Source organism: Gnatocerus cornutus, unplaced genomic scaffold, assembly GCF_029298725.1.
Source record: "Gnatocerus cornutus isolate USDA-ARS CGAHR unplaced genomic scaffold, icGnaCorn1.1 Chromosome181, whole genome shotgun sequence".
NCBI lineage: Eukaryota > Metazoa > Arthropoda > Insecta > Coleoptera > Tenebrionidae > Gnatocerus > Gnatocerus cornutus.
In genome coordinates, this window is record NW_028275369.1 from 44,703 (window position 1) to 64,702 (window position 20,000).

At 43.8% G+C, this 20,000-nt stretch overlaps 2 non-coding genes and 1 pseudogene across 2 annotated transcripts; all 3 read right to left on the reverse strand.

Moving 5' to 3' along the window:
- LOC148166736 (large subunit ribosomal RNA) overlaps positions 1-5,830 on the reverse strand; it is an 8,877-nt pseudogene extending 3,047 nt beyond the window's left edge.
- A 658-nt stretch (positions 5,831-6,488) lies between these two features.
- Positions 6,489-6,645, reverse strand: LOC148166737 (5.8S ribosomal RNA). The gene has a single exon (XR_015770969.1). It is a non-coding gene; the product is annotated as a 5.8S ribosomal RNA (ribosomal RNA).
- A 1,616-nt stretch (positions 6,646-8,261) lies between these two features.
- On the reverse strand, positions 8,262-10,182 carry LOC148166738 (small subunit ribosomal RNA). Its single transcript, XR_015770972.1, has one exon. It is a non-coding gene; the product is annotated as a small subunit ribosomal RNA (ribosomal RNA).
- Positions 10,183-20,000: the final 9,818 nt, after the last annotated feature.

The window sequence follows — 20,000 nt, forward strand, 5'->3', positions numbered from 1 at the left end:
GGAAGATGGCAAATAGTTCGAACCACTCCTCTTAGCTCCTGGTCTAACCGCCTTATCAACTTGATTGGTGGAGCTGCGACCACCAATCTGTAGAGGTAGTGGGGGACTAGGTATGTGGAGATAAGTTCTACTTTCTGGTGCGGTTTTAGCTTGAGACGTCCCGTCCTGAATAACGCCCCGCTAAAGCTCTCAATTATGCCCTCCGTTGAGACACCAGCCCAAGGAGATATTCTTACACCAAGATAAGTGAACGCAGACTCCGCGGCCGCAGCCGGGATCCTCTCTCCACTTTGTAGTGTCAGTCCGGGATCTGCTACAAACCAGGAGTCTTTAGTTGGGCAAATATGGAAAGATAGACACTTGGGTGCGGATAGCGACATGCCCAAATTATCCAAGTATCTTTCGGTCGTGTGTAGCAGAGTGCTAGCCTGTGGTACATTAGCCGCAAGTAAGAATAGGTCATCGGCGAAGGCTAGCGAAGAGACACCCGCAGGTTCCCTTATCTCGTAACCGGACTGACGCTCCAGCTGCAGAAGAAGGGGTTCCAAAACTGCGTTGAAGATGAACGGACTCAGGGGATCGCCCTGCTTCACCCCCCGCTGGAGCTTTATAGGGACATCTCCGGCCCCTGTTTTGATGACTGTGTGCAGATCCCTATATGAGTCCTCCACGAGACGTACCACCGTCTCTGGAAGACCCTTTAATCGCAGCGCGTGACCAATTATTTGGTGCGGTACTGTGTCAAAGGCCTTAGACACATCCAGGCACACTGCGACCAGGTTCTTACGTTGGCTCTTTGAGTGCCGCAGCAGCTCATTTAGGATCTGCACGTTATTGAAGCACCCAGCCTCCGACACGAACCCCTTTTGGCGTGGGTGGAACCGTACCTGTTGTCTCAGCTTTTGGTCGACTATTCCCCAGTATAGCCGGCTGAGTAGCGAAGATATAGTTATTGGACGGTAGCTAGCCGCCTGAGCCGGGTCCTTACCCTGCTTCAGGAGTAGCTGCGTACGGTTCATTCTCCATGGTGTCGGCTGCATCGTACAACACATGATTAGATTAAAAAGCAACACGAGAATCTCCTGTACAACCCCACGGTATAGGTGCTTTTTTAAGATACCGTCGGGGCCTGCAGCCGTGTTTGTTTTGGTTCGGGATATCCTCCTTTTGATCTCTAAAACTGTAATGGGCGTTAGGACGTCACCCGCCTCGAAGGCAGGAGGATATTCCGTAGGAGGTGGTTGTACATCCGGCTTAGTGTCCCACAGTCTTTTGTACAACTCTTGGACGTCGTCTCGACTTGGCGCGACCGAGTCGCCGTCAAGCCAGCGCACGTCCTCCCTCACATGTTGAGCCAACAGACCTGGATTCTTTTTGAACAGATCCTGGGTCCTCGCGTAAATGTACCGCCGGATGGAACGTTTACCGCGGGCCCTATTCCTCTGACGCTTGTTCCTTACCTCCTGTGAAGGGATAAGGAAGTCGGCAACTGTACTGTAAATCTCATCGAGGCGCGCCTGTGGAAGAGTGCCGATACGCGCCTCGGCTAATGCGTCTTTCAGCCCCTGGATTATGGCTGTTAACTCCGTTGAACTGGCCTTTGTGGGCGTGTTAATTGCAGCATTTATTATGTTCCGTCTCCAGTCAATGTCCTTAGTGTTACTGGAGGTGGAGTTTGAGGATTCGCCATTGTCTGCAGTCGGGATCTGAGGGCACCCAGCCCCGCTGGGCCCCTGTTCGACTTCAGACTCTGATTGTGAACGTGACGAGACCCCCTCGGCCAAAGGCGGTTCTGGCGTATGGGGCACGTCCACTTGGGCCGGTTCTTCAAGATGGTCATCTTCCGACAACTCATCTGAGTCTTCCGCGCCCGGAGAGTTAAGCCTCCCCCCGCCCCGGAGGTAGGCATCCCTCTCCCTTTTGTATGCAACCTGATTGCGTTTATCCCGGATCTGCTTGCACGTCTTCCCCGGGAAAAACGGGTGCATATCTTTGGCAACGCATCTGCTGTTGCGGAAGCGAATCTCAAGTGCAAGCATTCTCTGGACTTCCTCGTCCGAGAACGTCTTAGTGTGTTCCCCCCGACGGTTAGGGGCGGTTGCCTTAGCAACTCTGGTTCGCTCCGCTGCTGCTCTTTGTTCGTTTCTTTCAGCAGGGTGTCTATGTCTGGTGTGTTGAGTCAATCCAGACTTACTTGAGCATACCTGTCCGCACAGATGACACCTGTATACGTTACCCTGTGGGACAGGAGCTTGCCCCGTGCACTTGGGCAAATGGCATTGAGCCGCATGCTTCGAGCTGTACGCCTTATCGCAGTTTGTGCACTTGTACAGCGGCTGAAGTAGTTTATGACGCATTGAAGCATGCCTAATTTCATCTGCCAGACTCAATGCGTGATACCTTCCCTCGTCAGCATTAAGACAGATGCTGCAATCTCGTGGTTGAAAGGGAAGCAATATCAAAAAAGTGTTACCACCTAATGTCTCTAGGTGTGAAGGTTCGGCATCGCTTTCGGATGCGTCGTTGTCAGTGGAGTCCGTGGACACGCCGGATCCTGCGGCCGCACTTGCGGCGTTGTTATTCTGGGCCCCCAGCCTGGGCCTAAGCCTTCCCGGAAGAGCGGGGCTTAATAGCTCTTCCTCGTCCGAGGCTTCTCCATCAGTTTTGGGTGCCGAACCAAAAGACACGTGGGGGGCAAACCCTCCGTTCTTTCCCCGACGGATCTGGTACTTTCCCCCTGCGAACAGGGCTTCAGTACTCCTCTCACCTTGTTAGGGTGTCCGCCGTACTCACCTCCGATTCCGATACCACGGCCATGATATCGGTCCCTTTAGCAAGCTTACAGGTGGGGTTTCCCATAAGAGAGTTACCAAATTAAAGGCTTGGTGAGCCCTCGCCAGAGCCTCCGTTAGTAGAAACAACCACGTACCACGAGAAGGTGGAGGTTGACTTGACCAAGCTAGGCGATTAGTTGCGCATCATTGGTCCATAAAGTATGTCCGATAGTAACACCCGCGGATCATACTGTCTGCATCACCTCTCCGAAGAGTAAGGCTTACTAGACTCACTGCAGTAATAACCACAGCAAGTCAAACAGACCGAGTCAAGAGAGTCATAGTTACTCCCGCCGTTTACCCGCGCTTGCTTGAATTTCTTCACGTTGACATTCAGAGCACTGGGCAGAAATCACATTGCGTCAACACCCGCTGGGGCCATCGCAATGCTTTGTTTTAATTAGACAGTCGGATTCCCCCGGTCCGTGCCAGTTCTGAGCTGACCGTTGAATGGCGGCCGAAGAGGACATCCGAACGCCCTTGCGGGCGCACTCGGAGCCTCGCAGCAAGACGGTTCCGCGGGAGACCAAGGCACGGGACCGAGCTCGGATTCGAAGTACACCGCCGAAGCGACACACCCTGCACCTCGCCCAGGCCCGGCACGTCAGTCGCGACCCGCTTCCCCGCCAAGCCCGACACGCCCCGATCCTCAGAGCCAATCCTTATCCCGAAGTTACGGATCCAATTTGCCGACTTCCCTTACCTACATTATTCTATCGACTAGAGGCTCTTTACCTTGGAGACCTGCTGCGGATATGGGTACGAACCGGCGCGACGCCTCCACGTGGCCCTCTCCCGGATTTTCAAGGTCCGAGGGGAAGATCCGGACACCGCCGCAACTGCGGTGCTCTTCGCGTTCCAAACCATATCTCCCTGCTAGAGGATTCCATGGAACTCGAACGCTCATGCAGAAAAGAAAACTCTTCCCGGATCTCCCGACGGCGTCTCCGGGTCCTTTTGGGTTGCCCCGACGAACTCTCTTTCGAGGGCCCGAATTATAAACGGTTCCGCTGCCGGGTTCCGGAATAGGAACCGGATTCCCTTTCGCCCATCGGGTGTGTGCACAATTCCGTACGTTTCCGTCAACAATTGCGAATTGCGACCAACGACAAAAATCTACACCACATCAACATCGGCTTTCGCCTAGGGCTTAGGATCGACTGACTCGTGTGCAACGGCTGTTCACACGAAACCCTTCTCCACGTCAGTCCTCCAGGGCCTCGCTGGAGTATTTGCTACTACCACCAAGATCTGCACCGACGGCGGCTCCAGACGGCCTCACGGCCAGTCCTTCTGCGCTCACCGCCGCGACCCTCCTACTCGTCAGGGCTTCATGGCCGGTTAATTTAATAACCTGACCGCACATGCCTCTGACGGCCGAGTATAAGCACGACGCTTCAGCGCCATCCATTTTCAGGGCTAGTAACTTCGGCAGGTGAGTTGTTACACACTCCTTGGCGGATTCCGACTTCCATGGCCACCGTCCTGATGTCTTAAGTTACCAACGCCTTTCATGGTATCCCATAAGCGTCGATTTAGGCGCTTTAACTCGGCGTTTGGTTCATCCCACAGCGCCAGTTCTGCTTACCAAAAATGGCCCACTTGGCACTCTGATTCGAGTCTCGCGGCTTCAATAGTTCGAGCAAGCCGGAGATCTCACCCATTTAAAGTTTGAGAATAGGTTGAGGCCGTTTCGACCCCAATGCCTCTAATCATTCGCTTTACCGGATGAAACTCGTATGCTATGAGCGCCAGCTATCCTGAGGGAAACTTCGGAGGGAACCAGCTACTAGATGGTTCGATTAGTCTTTCGCCCCTATACCCAGTTCCGACGATCGATTTGCACGTCAGAATCGCTACGGACCTCCATCAGGGTTTCCCCTGACTTCGTCCTGACCAGGCATAGTTCACCATCTTTCGGGTCCCAGCGTGTACGCTCTTGGTGCGCCTCTTCTCGCAATGAGAACGAGACGCCCCGGGAGTGCGGGGCGGCAGCCGTAACGACCGCCCATCCTCCCTTGGTCCGCGCAAGGCGGACCTTCACTTTCATTGCGCCTTTAGGTTTAGTTAAATCCCAATGACTCGCGCACATGCTAGACTCCTTGGTCCGTGTTTCAAGACGGGTCCTGAAAGTACCCAAAGCTATAGCGTCGCAGATCGGCGTTTCAACGAGGTCTGTCCGAGAACACCTCAGCGAACAGCCACCCGGGGACGGGACCGGCACCAGGTCCGATCACCATCACGACGGGCGCGCTTGCCGAAGGTCGGACGCTAACTGTGTAGCGGCCCCGCGCCATCTGTATACCGTCGAGCGAGCCGATCGGGAAACACCACGGGTTCATTCGGCGAACGGCGAACCGTCCGAACGAGCTCCACCGCGGGCCTTAGACCGGCACTCAACGGATCGCGACGTCCTACAGGGGGAGAAGTGCACGCGTTCGACGGCAGATCGACAAAACGAAAGGTGCAAACGACGCGTACGCCATCTGTCACACGATCGTCCAGCGCCGCCATCGAGTCACGCTGAATCTCCCCTTTCGACCTTTCGGGTTTCTCAGGTTTACCCCTGAACGGTTTCACGTACTATTGAACTCTCTCTTCAAAGTTCTTTTCAACTTTCCCTCACGGTACTTGTTCGCTATCGGTCTCGTGGTCATATTTAGCCTTAGATGGAGTTTACCACCCACTTAGGGCTGCACTCTCAAGCAACCCGACTCTGAGGAGAGATCCTCCCGTTATCGGCAGCGGTCGCTACGGGCCTGGCACCCTCTATGGGCTGTGGCCCCGTTCAAGATGGACTTGGACGCGCCGCACGATCTCGGGATGACGGATCCTCCCTAACACCACATTTCCCGGCGTCCGGTTTCGGCCGCGGGATTCGGTGCTGGGCTTCTCCCTGTTCGCTCGCCGCTACTGAGGGAATCCTAGTTAGTTTCTTTTCCTCCGCTTAGTAATATGCTTAAATTCAGCGGGTAGTCTCACCTGCTCTGAGGTCGCATATGAAAAATAAAAATTTTTCATTCGGTCATTTCGACGATCACGACACGTCTCCCATTCCTTGCTATACGTGTTCGTCATTTTTCTTTTTAAAAAATGGCTAAGTTTACAGAAACGCTTACGATCTGACGTCTGTCGCGATTTGCATTACACGTCTCGGACACGACGACCGTCTATAACGTTCTCAACCTTAAAACGCCATTTTTTTTTTTAAATGACGACATGTTGAAGAAATAGGACGTGCTACGCCGAAAGACCAGCCAACAACTACAACAAGTAGTAGTTGGTCGCTTTCGCGTCTTAAGATGTCGCGCAAATTTACTCGCTGCACGAGAAACGCACACAAACACACGATTCTACGACACACCACGCAAGAACATGTGCCGACGTAAACACTTTCGTATTTATGATTCGCAAGGTGGACGTCCGACGGACTTTGTAAAAAAAAAATACAAAGCATACCCGTCCCGTCCTTTTTGACGAAAAAACACGCTCGAGTAAACGTCTCGGCACACGTTCGAGGCGTGCGTCGTTATATCGTGACGTAAGTGACGATCACGTACATTAATGAGTACCTATTCGACGCGTCGCAACACATCCAACACGCTCCGACGTTTTCGTCCGAAAACGAAAACCGAGCAGTCTTTGAAATTGACACGACCCTCAGCCAGGAGTGGTCCGGGAACATTATATCCGAGGACCGCAATGTGCGTTCGAAATGTCGATGTTCATGTGTCCTGCAGTTCACAAGTTGACGCGCAATTAGCTGCGTTCTTCATCGACCCACGAGCCAAGTGATCCACCGTTCAGGGTAATCTTTTTAAAATTTAAACGCTCGTTCCACAAGAACCCCGATCATGCCGATCGTCCAGCTGTCTATACACGTCTTGCAAAAATTTTTGCGTACGTGCGTACATCCGAAACGAAAATGATCTTCGTGGTTCCGAAACGTGCCACGTCTAAAATTTCGGTGTTGTGGTATGGATATTTATGATTCTCGCTCTTAATTGTCTTTCGTCCGTACTTTCTCGTCTGAAAGGGAACGCGATCGTCGGTCTCAGTTTTACGCGTACGAAAAAATTAAAAAAAATATTAACCCAAACACAAATTTGTATCCGCGCACCGAAAAAGAAGCACTTTTCTTTTTCACGCGGTCTCCGCTTTTACACGCAAAGTACGAGCATGTATGTGTGAAGATGGGACATGTTCGATACGATTTTAATTAGGAATTTGCCAATTTCCTTTTTCTCAGCAATAATTTTAATAAATAATGCTGCTTTCTCTCATAAACTACATTTTCGGTAGTTTTCCTTTATTGTGTCTTTCATTTAGTGTGCGTGTGTCAAGCACTTTAAAAAGTGTGACGAAGAGACGGTTTTTGATCGATCGGAATCAACACATCATTACATCATCGTACTCGTTATGAAAAAGCGAATTAGTATCCGCCGTAAGCGAAAAGAGATTTTCGCGGGCGGTCTTTGTGTTCGTGTTTCAATTTTCTTTCTATATTTTTTCGTCGCCAAACCGAAGACAGATCGTGAATTTTGACGAAAAAATCTATAGACGTGCCAGACTGAGCGTCTAACATAAAATCCTCAAGTTTACCGTTCTATATCGTGACTTAATGACGATTGACGGTGTATATAATTTTGAAATGGTGCAGTCGTACGCTCCGTAAAGAGAATTTTACCGTTTCTAACGAAATCACTTTACCACATCTACCAAAAACATTAAAAAAGCAAGGTGTGATGTGTGTGTGATCGCTCGTTTAACGGCGCTTTCAAAAAACTCTTTGAAGCGTCTAACGACGAACATCATTCACGCGAATCGTAAAATCGGGAGCGTTTCTCGCCGGTCCCGTAGCCGGGCGTAAATCATTTAAAACCCACGGAGTCGTAACCTAATTCGACACCTGCGATTTTCTTCTTTCTCGACTACTCTGCTACATCCTCTCCGTGTGTCCGAAAAAAGAGGACTTCTAACGTCTTTCGACTTTCGCGGTGGAGTTCACAACTTTCCGCGATCCGGTCGAAAAACCGAAAGCGTCCCTCCTTTTTTCCATCATTGGAAAAGATCGAGAGATAGTACAAAAAAAATCAAAAAATCTAGGTACCCGAAGAAACAGCCGTATGCCCGAGCGAATTCGGTTTTTCTCGTTCAAAAAAGGTGAAAAACTCGATCGCAAGGACCGGCGCTGCGGGCCAGCGTAACGCTATTGTTTTTCCGAATATGTACGATTCGTAGTTCAAAACGTCGTACACACGGTGTTTCAAAAAGAAACAAGCAACGGCACGACAAAAGATCGTGCCGTCGACTCCATGTCATCGACGACGGTGTTGTAAAAACATAAAGTGTACATCGACACGATCAAATAAAAATGCATAATAATAAATTATACATATGTCAAAATTCGTGTGTACGAGGACACGTTAATGATCCTTCCGCAGGTTCACCTACGGAAACCTTGTTACGACTTTTACTTCCTCTAAATGATCAAGTTTGGTCATCTTCCCAGCGACATCGACGACGTCGAAACGCCATCGCGTACCGGTCCGAAGACCTCACTAAATCATTCAATCGGTAGTAGCGACGGGCGGTGTGTACAAAGGGCAGGGACGTAATCAACGCGAGCTTATGACTCACGCTTACTGGGAATTCCTCGTTCATGGGGAACAATTGCAAGCCCCAATCCCTAGCACGAAGGAGGTTCAGCGGGTTACCCGGACCGCTCGGTCAGGGAGGACACGCTGATTCCTTCAGTGTAGCGCGCGTGCGGCCCAGAACATCTAAGGGCATCACAGACCTGTTATTGCTCAATCTCGTGCGGCTAGAAGCCGCCTGTCCCTCTAAGAAGAATTGTTTGTACGCCGACAGTAAAAACCGCGCACGACCACCGGGCGAACCCAGGATCGACGGGCCTTTGGGATGTCGAAATACGCCTATTTAGCAGGCTAGAGTCTCGTTCGTTATCGGAATTAACCAGACAAATCGCTCCACCAACTAAGAACGGCCATGCACCACCACCCACCGAATCAAGAAAGAGCTCTCAATCTGTCAATCCTTCCGGTGTCCGGGCCTGGTGAGGTTTCCCGTGTTGAGTCAAATTAAGCCGCAGGCTCCACTCCTGGTGGTGCCCTTCCGTCAATTCCTTTAAGTTTCAGCTTTGCAACCATACTTCCCCCGGAACCCAAAAGCTTTGGTTTCCCGGAAGCTGCCCGCCGAGTCATCGGAAGAACGTCGGCGGATCGCTAGCTGGCATCGTTTATGGTTAGAACTAGGGCGGTATCTGATCGCCTTCGAACCTCTAACTTTCGTTCTTGATCAATGAAAGCGTTTTTGGCAAATGCTTTCGCTTCTGTCCGTCTTGCGACGATCCAAGAATTTCACCTCTAACGTCGCAATACGAATGCCCCCATCCGTTCCTATTAATCATTACCTCGGGGTTCCGAAAACCAACAAAATAGAACCGAGGTCCTATTCCATTATTCCATGCACACAGTATTCAGGCGAAGTTTTAGCCTGCTTTAAGCACTCTAATTTGTTCAAAGTAAACGTGCCGGCCCACCTCGACACTCAATGAAGAGCACCGCGGCGGGATTGAGTTGGGCCGCCCTCTCGAGCTAAGCCCACCGGCAGGACGTCCCGCGGCACGCCAGTTGACACCGCGAACGATGAACCGGCGGCGCGGGACACAGATTCGACTACGAGCTTTTTAACCGCAACAACTTTAATATACGCTATTGGAGCTGGAATTACCGCGGCTGCTGGCACCAGACTTGCCCTCCAATTGATCCTCGTTAAAGGGTTTAGAGTGTACTCATTCCGATTACGGGGCCTCGGATGAGTCCCGTATCGTTATTTTTCGTCACTACCTCCCCGTGCCGGGAGTGGGTAATTTGCGCGCCTGCTGCCTTCCTTGGATGTGGTAGCCGTTTCTCAGGCTCCCTCTCCGGAATCGAACCCTGATTCCCCGTTACCCGTTACAACCATGGTAGGCGCAGAACCTACCATCGACAGTTGATAAGGCAGACATTTGAAAGATGCGTCGCCGGTGCGAGACCGTGCGATCAGCGTAAAGTTATTCAGAGTCACCAAGTTGTACGATGACGGAGACCGCCACCGATTGGTTTTGATCTAATAAAAGCGCTCCTTCCGTTTCCGGTTGGAGCTCTGTTTGCATGTATTAGCTCTAGAATTACCACAGTTATCCAAGTAAATGTGGGTACGATCTAAGGAACCATAACTGATTTAATGAGCCTTTCGCGGTTTCACCTTAATTTGGCTTGTACTGAGACATGCATGGCTTAATCTTTGAGACAAGCATATGACTACTGGCAGGATCAACCAGGGAACTGCGTTCTTGTTTTAAAATAAGAGAGTTTTAGTCTTTCTTTCCTTCTAGTCATATAAGCTACAATAATCGTAGAATTTCGGAAAGACACCTGCTGCTCTTATAAAAAACTGAACACTTTCCTATTATTGTTTTGAAGAAAGTGTGCGTGTCTGCGAAACGAAAACCTCGTAAGAAGAGACGTAACGCCACGCGATCTTTCTGGATGGAAAATTTTTCGACATTTTTTTCACATCATCCTTGATTGAATCTCCTGCAACAATTTTATTCTTATTCATCCGTTCTAAGTTGTCGTCGTCGTCGAAATAAATAATTTGTACACACTTCGGGGTACACGTTTGTCAAAATTCATGAAATGCAACGTAACATTTTTACTTTAATAAATTTTTACAGTGCATTCAGATCGACTAAACGAACAACGACGGATGAATTGATTTATGGATTTTTATTTGTTGCGACTCATCGGAGGAGAGAGTGAAGAAAAAATAATCCAATATCATGGTTACGGAATAATTTTCTATGACTTTTTCATCCTTGTTTGAATCTTGCAACAATTAATTTTATTCATCCGTTCTAAGTTGTCGTCGTCGTCGAAATAAATAATTTGTACACATTTCGGTACACGTTTGTCAAAATTCATGAAATGCAAACGTAACATTTTACTTTAATAAATTTTTACAGTGCATTCAGATCGACTAAACGAACAACGACGGATGGATTACTTATTTTTGTTGCGACTCATCGGACGAAAAGTAGAAACATAATCCTCCATTGTAATATAGTTTTTACGGAAAATTTTTCTTTTATTTTATATCCTTGATTGAATGCTGCATTTTATCCGTCTTTTTTTCGTCAAAAACAGAGATCAATGCGATTCATCGGACGAAGAAATAATTTCCCAGTTCAAAATTTAGAGATTTTTGGGCACATCGACTTGAAATTTTATCGTAAAGAAAAAATATCGTCGTCGACAAGCAAAAGTTCAAACATTCTCCATACTCTTCGCTAGATTGAAAGCGACGGTTTATTGTGAGATTTCTCTTTAGAAATATTCACACGTTACGAGTTTATGAAATTTTATTTATTTCAAAATTCTCGCTCGGACTTTAGTGAGTTGACGCATTTGTTAATTTTTGGTCGTTCTGACACGAACACATAAAATCTTTGATTGCATTTGGACCGCTAACATAGAAACGCTCGCCGCATCCGCAATCTCGCTGTGCATGGTCAATGGCAAGATTTGTCATCCCTCAAACGATGGTGGGTCCACAGGGTACACATTCCGGCCATCGTCCCAACTACGGGTAAGTCGCGGTGTACGAGAGGTAACAAGATAATCGGACGCACATAAAATCACATTTCGATCGTACGCTTTTGTCCGCTGCTACATACCACCACTACTATCCCTATATATGCCAGCGCGGCAGCGTTCAGCTCTGAATCACTCGATGCGCGAAACGGTCGAAATCCCATAGCGCGCCGGCCGCTCGCTATGGGCGAGGGGTCGGGTAAATCGGTCTGATCGCTCGGTGCAAAAGTCCGTTTGGGTACTTAGAGACGGAATTTTAAAATTCTGATTTCGCAGATCAATTTCAAGGGTCATTAGGACTCGAATGCCGTTAACGGTGTTTTGAAAAAAATATTTTTTACGTTTTTACGGCATTTCGACCGAACACCTCAGTTCCGACTTCGGACTTAGAATAATTTTCATCAAAATTTCGAACGCCTCAGTTTCCAGAGGGTTTTAGATCCCGTTTAGTTAGGGGTTTGAAATTATCACAGCCACCCTTGTTTGGTGTTAGTTCGACCGTAACTTTTGTTCGTTTGCATTTAATTTCGATTTTTCTGGGACTTTTGGTCAATGTAAATTTATCAACCGCTACACTTCCGACTTCGGACTTAGACGAATGAGCGCCGAACGCTACAGTTTCGACTTCGGACTTAGAAAAATTTCGCTCGACCGCCACAGTTTCGAATTGGACTTAGAAAAATTTCGGTCGAACGCCTCAGTTTCGAATCGGACTTAGAAAAATTTTGGTCGACCGCTACAGTTTCGACTTCGGACTTAGAAAAATTTCGTTCGAACGCTACAGTTTCGACTTCGGACTTGGAAAAATTTCGCTCGACCGCCACAGTTCCAACATGAGACTTAGAAAAATTTTTATCAAAAATTCGAACACCTCAGTTTCGACTACGGACTTAGAAAAATTTCGCTCGACCGCCACAGTTCCTATTTCGGACTTAGAAAAATTTTCATCAAAATTTCGAACGCCTCAGTTTCCAGAGGGTTTTAGATCCCGTTTAATTAGAAGCTTGAAATTATAAAATCTACCTTCTATCGATGTTAGTTCGACCCAAACATTTGTTCGTTTGCATTTAATTTCGATTTTTCTCGTACTTTTGGTCAATGTAAATTTGTCAACCGCTACACTTCCGACTTCGGACTTAGACGAATGAGCGCCGAACGCTACAGTTTCGACTTCGGACTTAGAAAAATTTCGTTCGAACGCTACAGTTTCGACTTCGGACTTGGAAAAATTTCGCTCGACCGCCACAGTTCCAACATGAGACTTAGAAAAATTTTTATCAAAAATTCGAACACCTCAGTTTCGACTACGGACTTAGAAAAATTTCGCTCGACCGCCACAGTTCCTATTTCGGACTTAGAAAAATTTTCATCAAAATTTCGAACGCCTCAGTTTCCAGAGGGTTTTAGATCCCGTTTAATTAGGAGCTTGAAATTATAAAATCTACCTTCTATCGATGCTAGTTCGACCCAAACATTTGTTCGTTTGGATTTAATTTCGATTTTTCTCGGACTTTTGGTCAATGTAAATTTGTCAACCGCTACACTTCCGAGTTCGGACTTAGACGAATGAGCGCCGAACGCTACAGTTTCGACTTCGGACTTAGAAAAATTTTGTTCGAACGCTACAGTTTCGAATTGGACTTGGAAAAATTTCGGTCGAACGCCTCAGTTTCGAATCGGACTTAGAAAAATTTTGGTCGACCGCTACAGTTTCGACTTCGGACTTGGAAAAATTTCGATCGAACGCCACAGTTCCGACTTTTTTTCGAAACTGTAGCGTTCAGTCAAATTGCCGTAAAAACGTAAAAAACTTTTTTTACAAAACATGGTCGACAGCATTCGAGTCCTAATAATCCTTGAAATTGATCTGCGAAATCAGAATTTTAAAATTCCGTCTCTAAGTACCCAAACGGACTTTTGCACCGAGCGATCAGACCGTTTTACTCTACCCCTCGCCCATAGCGAGCGGCCGGCGCACTATGGGATTTCGATCGTTTCACGCATCGAGCGATTCAGAGCTGATCGCTGCCGCGGTGGCATATATAGGGAGTAGTGATGGTAAGTGGCAGCGATGACGGACAAGTACGCACGATGAATGGATTGACATGAAATCAAATGTGCGCGTCCGTACGATCTGTTACCTCTCGTACATCGCGACCCCGTTTAATGATATTATGCTAAATTAAAAATAAAAATACATCGATGAAATAAAAAGTGGTAAGTCTCTAGAAAGACAATATACCGCTGTGAATAAAAATTTCTCGATGAATAGCGAAATGTGAATTAGTCCGCCTGTAACGTGCATTTTGCGAACGAATTAGCTAATTCACCGCTAGTTAAAAAACGTGACCACCCAGTGCTCTTATCCAAAGTCGTCTGCAAATGAGATGAAATTAATAATCTTGACTCTAATGCAGACGACAAATTGAATTGAATAATTTACTTGAATAATGTGACGGATCTATAAAATAAAACACAAAGCCCGAAACACCAAGCAGTAAAAATCTCGATTATTGTTCCGCCCGTTGAAAAACAAAAGATCCGTCACATGGTAAGCAGAACTGGTGAAAATTGTGAAAGACTTGTTTCTCCTCCGATAACAAGCTTGAATTAAATATGATCGAGTGAATGATATTGGAAACCAAAGAACGAAACTGAGGAGAAGCAAATGTTCAGTAATATATTATGAATAATTATAATATTAATATAAATAATAATATTATATTAAAAATGGGAATTGTATGTGGTTGATGGAAAAAGTTTTTTTTTCTGTTGACCGCTACAGTTCCCAATTTGGACTTTAAAAAAAAAAAAAAAAAAAAAAAAAAAAAAATTGTGTATACGGAAGGTAAAAAGCAAAAAATAAAATATTTTATTATTTTTTTTACTTTTTTTACGGGTCCCTACCGCTACAGTTCCCACTGAATGTGTCCTTTTCGCGCTAAGTCCATGCAGTCGCTACAGTTCCGAAACTGGACTTGTAAAAATTTCGACATTTTTGAACGCATCAGTTCCGAACGAGGTTTCAAAACTGTAGCGTTCGGTGTAAACGCATCAGTTCCGAATGAGTTTTCGCAACTGTGGCGTTTCATTTTTGTGCTTTCATGGTTGCATAAACAATCGCCAGTGTGAACGCTTCAGTTCCGAATGAGTTTTCGAAACTGTAGCGTTTCATATTTGTGCTTTCATGGTTGCATAAGCAATCGCCAGTGTGAACGCTTCAGTTCCGAATAGATTTTCGAAACTGTAGCGTTCAATGTGAACGCTTCAGTTCCGACTTTGGACTTAGAATAATTTTCATCAAAATTCGAACGCCACAGTTTCGAAAGGGTTTTAGATCCCGTTCAGTTAGGGACTTAAAATTATGACATCCACTTTCGATTAATGTTAGTTCGGTCCGAACTTTTGTTCATTTTCATTTAATTTCAATTTTTCTCGGACTTTTGGTCTTTGTTAATTTTGTCCTTTCGAAACTGTAACGTTCAATGTGAACGCTTCAGTTCCGAATAAATTCTCGAAACTGTAACGTTCAAAGTGAACGCCTCAGTTCCGAATAGATTCTCGAAACTGTAGCGTTCAATGTGAACGCTTCAGTTCCGAATAGATTCTCGAAACTGTAGCGTTCAATGTGAACGCTTCAGTTCCGAATAGATTCTCGAAACTGTAGCGTTCAATGTGAACGCTTCAGTTCCGACTTTGGACTTGGAATAATTTTCATCAAAATTCGAACGCCACAGTTTCGAAAGGGTTTTAGATCCCGTTTAGTTAGGGACTTAAAATTATGACATCCACTTTCGATTAATGTTAGTTCGGTCCGAACTTTTGTTCGTTTTCATTTAATTTCGATTTTTCTCGGACATTTAGACTATGCGAATTTTAGATTTTTCAAGCTGTAGCGTTTGGCGAGAACGCCGCAGTTACGGACAGGTTTTGTGTCAGACTTTCAATAATCTGAAAAAACTCCGAAAAAAGAAAATAATTAGTGTTTTCATGGTTGCATAACAATTTAAAATTCATGCACAAAAATAATCCATCTATATTTCCGTTATTCAAGAATGCAAAGGAAAGACGAAAGTTCGGCAACAATTAGTTTAAGCGGTTGCATAACCATTCAAACGTTATGCTTAAACACAATCCATTTACGATATATAATAAAAATAAAGCTTTATTATCAACTTTGAAGTCCATTCTATTGCTGATCTTTAGACCTATAGATTAGGTCAAGATGTCAAATGTCAAAAAACAACTACAGGTTCCTGTATTTGTAGCAATGCTGGCGCCATCTGTAGAACAGTTACCTAAACTTGAAAGTCAAAAAAATTACAGCTTTCTGTAACTATTAATGTTGGTATCGCCACCTGTTAGTCGAAAACATAATTTAGTGGCGCCATCTATATGACAGGTCTGGAACTTCACAAATGTCAAAAATTACTGGTTTTTACTTTATTTACATATTTTTTTTGAAATTTGGCGCCCATTTTGACCCAAAAGTGGCGCCATCTATGTGTCAGGTCTGGAACTTCATAAATGTCAAAAATTACAAGATTCTGGGTTCATTTACGTATTTTTCTTGAATTTTAAGCATAATTTGACCTGACCTGACCCTAAAATGGCGTCATCTATGTGTCAGGTCTGGAACTTCAGAAATGTCAAAAATTACTGTTTTTTCCTTTATTTTACATATTGTTTTTGAATTTCGGCGCCTATTTTGACTCAAAAATGGCGCCATCTAAATGACAGGTCTGGAACTTCAGAAATGTCAAAAATTACAAGATTCTGGGAAGATTCTGGGTTAATTTACGTATTTTTCTTGAATTTTAAGCATAATTTGACCTGACCTGACCCTAAAATGGCGTCATCTATGTGTCAGGTCTGGAACTTCAGAAATGTCAAAAATTACTGTTTTTTCCTTTATTTTACATATTGTTTTTGAATTTCGGCGCCTATTTTGACTCAAAAATGGCGCCATCTAAATGACAGGTCTGGCTTCAGAAATGTCAAAAATTACAAGATTCTGGGAAGATTCTGGGTTAATTTACGTATTTTTCTTGAATTTTAAGCATAATTTGACCTGACCTGACCCTAAAATGGCGCCATCTATGTGTCAGGTCTGGAACTTCAGAAATGTCAAAAATTACTGTTTTTTCCTTTATTTTACATATTGTTTTTGAATTTTGGCGCCTATTTTGACTCAAAAATGGCGCCATCTATATGACAGGTCTGGAACTTCAGAAATGTCAAAAATTACAAGATTCTGGGTTAATTTACGTATTTTTTTTGAATGTTAAGCATAATTTGACCTGACCTGACCCTAAAATGGCGCCATCTATGTGTCAGGTCTGGAACTTCAGAAATGTCAAAAATTACTGTTTTTTCCTTTATTTTACATATTGTTTTTGAATTTTGGCGCCTATTTTGACTCAAAAATGGCGCCATCTATGTGACAGGTCTGGAACTTCACAAATGTCAAAAATTACAAGATTCTGGGAAGATTCTGGGTTAATTTACGTATTTTTCTTGAATTTTAAGCATAATTTGACCTGACCTGACCCTAAAATGGCGCCATCTATGTGTCAGGTCTGGAACTTCAGAAATGTCAAAAATTACTGTTTTTTCCTTTATTTTACATATTGTTTTTGAATTTTGGCGCCTATTTTGACTCAAAAATGGCGCCATCTATATGACAGGTCTGGAACTTCAGAAATGTCAAAAATTACAAGATTCTGGGTTAATTTACGTATTTTTTTTGAATGTTAAGCATAATTTGACCTGACCTGACCCTAAAATGGCGCCATCTATGTGTCAGGTCTGGAACTTCAGAAATGTCAAAAATTACTGTTTTTTCCTTTATTTTACATATTGTTTTTGAATTTTGGCGCCTATTTTGACTCAAAAATGGCGCCATCTATGTGACAGGTCTGGAACTTCACAAATGTCAAAAATTACTGTTTTTTTCCTATATTTTACATATTGTTTTTGAATTTTGGCGCCAATTTTAACTCAAAAATGGCGCCATCTATATGACAGGTCTGGAACTTCAGAAATGTCAAAAATTACAAGATTCTGGGTTAATTTACGTATTTTTCTTGAATTTTAAGCATAATTTGACCTGACCTGACCCTAAAATGGCGTCATCTATGTGTCAGGTCTGGAACTTCAGAAATGTCAAAAATTACTGTTTTTTCCTTTATTTTACATATTGTTTTTGAATTTCGGCGCCTATTTTGACTCAAAAATGGCGCCATCTAAATGACAGGTCTGGAACTTCAGAAATGTCAAAAATTACAAGATTCTGGAAGATTCTGGGTTAATTTACGTATTTTTCTTGAATTTTAAGCATAATTTGACCTGACCTGACCCTAAAATGGCGCCATCTATGTGTCAGGTCTGGAACTTCAGAAATGTCAAAAATTACTGTTTTTTCCTTTATTTTACATATTGTTTTTGAATTTTGGCGCCTATTTTGACTCAAAAATGGCGCCATCTATATGACAGGTCTGGAACTTCAGAAATGTCAAAAATTACAAGATTCTGGGTTAATTTACGTATTTTTTTTGAATGTTAAGCATAATTTGACCTGACCTGACCCTAAAATGGCGCCATCTATGTGTCAGGTCTGGAACTTCATAAATGTCAAAAATTACTGTTTTTTCCTTTATTTTACATATTGTTTTTGAATTTTGGCGCCTATTTTGACTCAAAAATGGCGCCATCTATATGACAGGTCTGGAACTTCAGAAATGTCAAAAATTACAAGATTCTGGGTTAATTTACGTATTTTTCTTGAATTTTAAGCATAATTTGACCTAACTGACCCTAAAATTGGCGCCATCTATGTGTCAGGTCTGGAACTTCATAAATGTCAAAAATTACTGTTTTTCCTTTATTTTACATATTGTTTTTGAATTTTGGCGCCTATTTTGACTCAAAAATGGCGCCATCTATGTGACAGGTCTGGAACTTCACAAATGTCAAAAATTACTGTTTTTTCCTATATTTTACATATTGTTTTTGAATTTTGGCGCCTATTTTAACTCAAAAATGGCGCCATCTATGTGACAGGTCTGGAACTTCAGAAATGTCAAAAATTACAAGATTCTGGGAAGATTCTGGGTTAATTTACGTATTTTTTCTTGAATTTTAAGCATAATTTGACCTGACCTGACCCTAAAATGGCGCCATCTATGTGTCAGGTCTGGAACTTCAGAAATGTCAAAAATTACTGTTTTTTCCTTTATTTTACATATTGTTTTTGAATTTTGGCGCCTATTTTGACTCAAAAATGGCGCCATCTATATGACAGGTCTGGAACTTCACAAATGTCAAAAATTACAAGATTCTGGGTTAATTTACGTATTTTTCTTGAATTTTAAGCATAATTTGACCTAACTGACCCTAAAATGGCGCCATCTATGTGTCAGGTCTGGAACTTCATAAATGTCAAAAATTACTGTTTTTCCTATATTTTACATATTGTTTTTGAATTTTGGCGCCTATTTTGACTCAAAAATGGCGCCATCTATGTGACAGGTCTGGAACTTCACAAATGTCAAAAATTACTGTTTTTTTCCTATATTTACATATTGTTTTTGAATTTTGGCGCCTATTTTAACTCAAAAATGGCGCCATCTATATGACAGGTCTGGAACTTCAGAAATGTCAAAAATTACAAGATTCTGGGTTAATTTACGTATTTTTCTTGAATTTTAAGCATAATTTGACCTAACTGACCCTAAAATGGCGCCATCTATGTGTCAGGTCTGGAACTTCATAAATGTCAAAAATTACAAGATTCTGGGTTCATTTACGTATTTTTCTTGAATTTTAAGCATAATTTGACCTGACCTGACCCTAAAATGGCGCCATCTATGTGTCAGGTCTGGAACTTCATAAATGTCAAAAATTACTGTTTTTTCCTTTATTTTACATATTGTTTTTTAATTTTGGCGCCTATTTTGACTCAAAAATGGCGCCATCTATATGACAGGTCTGGAACTTCAGAAATGTCAAAAATTACAAGATTCTGGGTTAATTTACGTATTTTTCTTGAATTTTAAGCATAATTTGACCTGACCTGACCCTAAAATGGCGTCATCTATGTGTCAGGTCTGGAACTTCAGAAATGTCAAAAATTACAAGATTCTGTGTTAATTTACGTATTTTTCTTGAATTTTAAGCATAATTTGACCTGACCTGACCCTAAAATGGCGTCATCTATGTGTCAGGTCTGGAACTTCAGAAATGTCAAAAATTACAAGATTCTGTGTTAATTTACGTATTTTTCTTGAATTTTAAGCATAATTTGACCTAACTGACCCTAAAATGGCGCCATCTATGTGTCAGGTCTGGAACTTCATAAATGTCAAAAATTACAAGATTCTGGGTTAATTTACGTATTTTTCTTGAATTTTAAGCATAATTTGACCTAACTGACCCTAAAATGGCGCCATCTATGTGTCAGGTCTGGAACGTCATAATGTCAAAAATTACAAGATTCTGGGTTAATTTA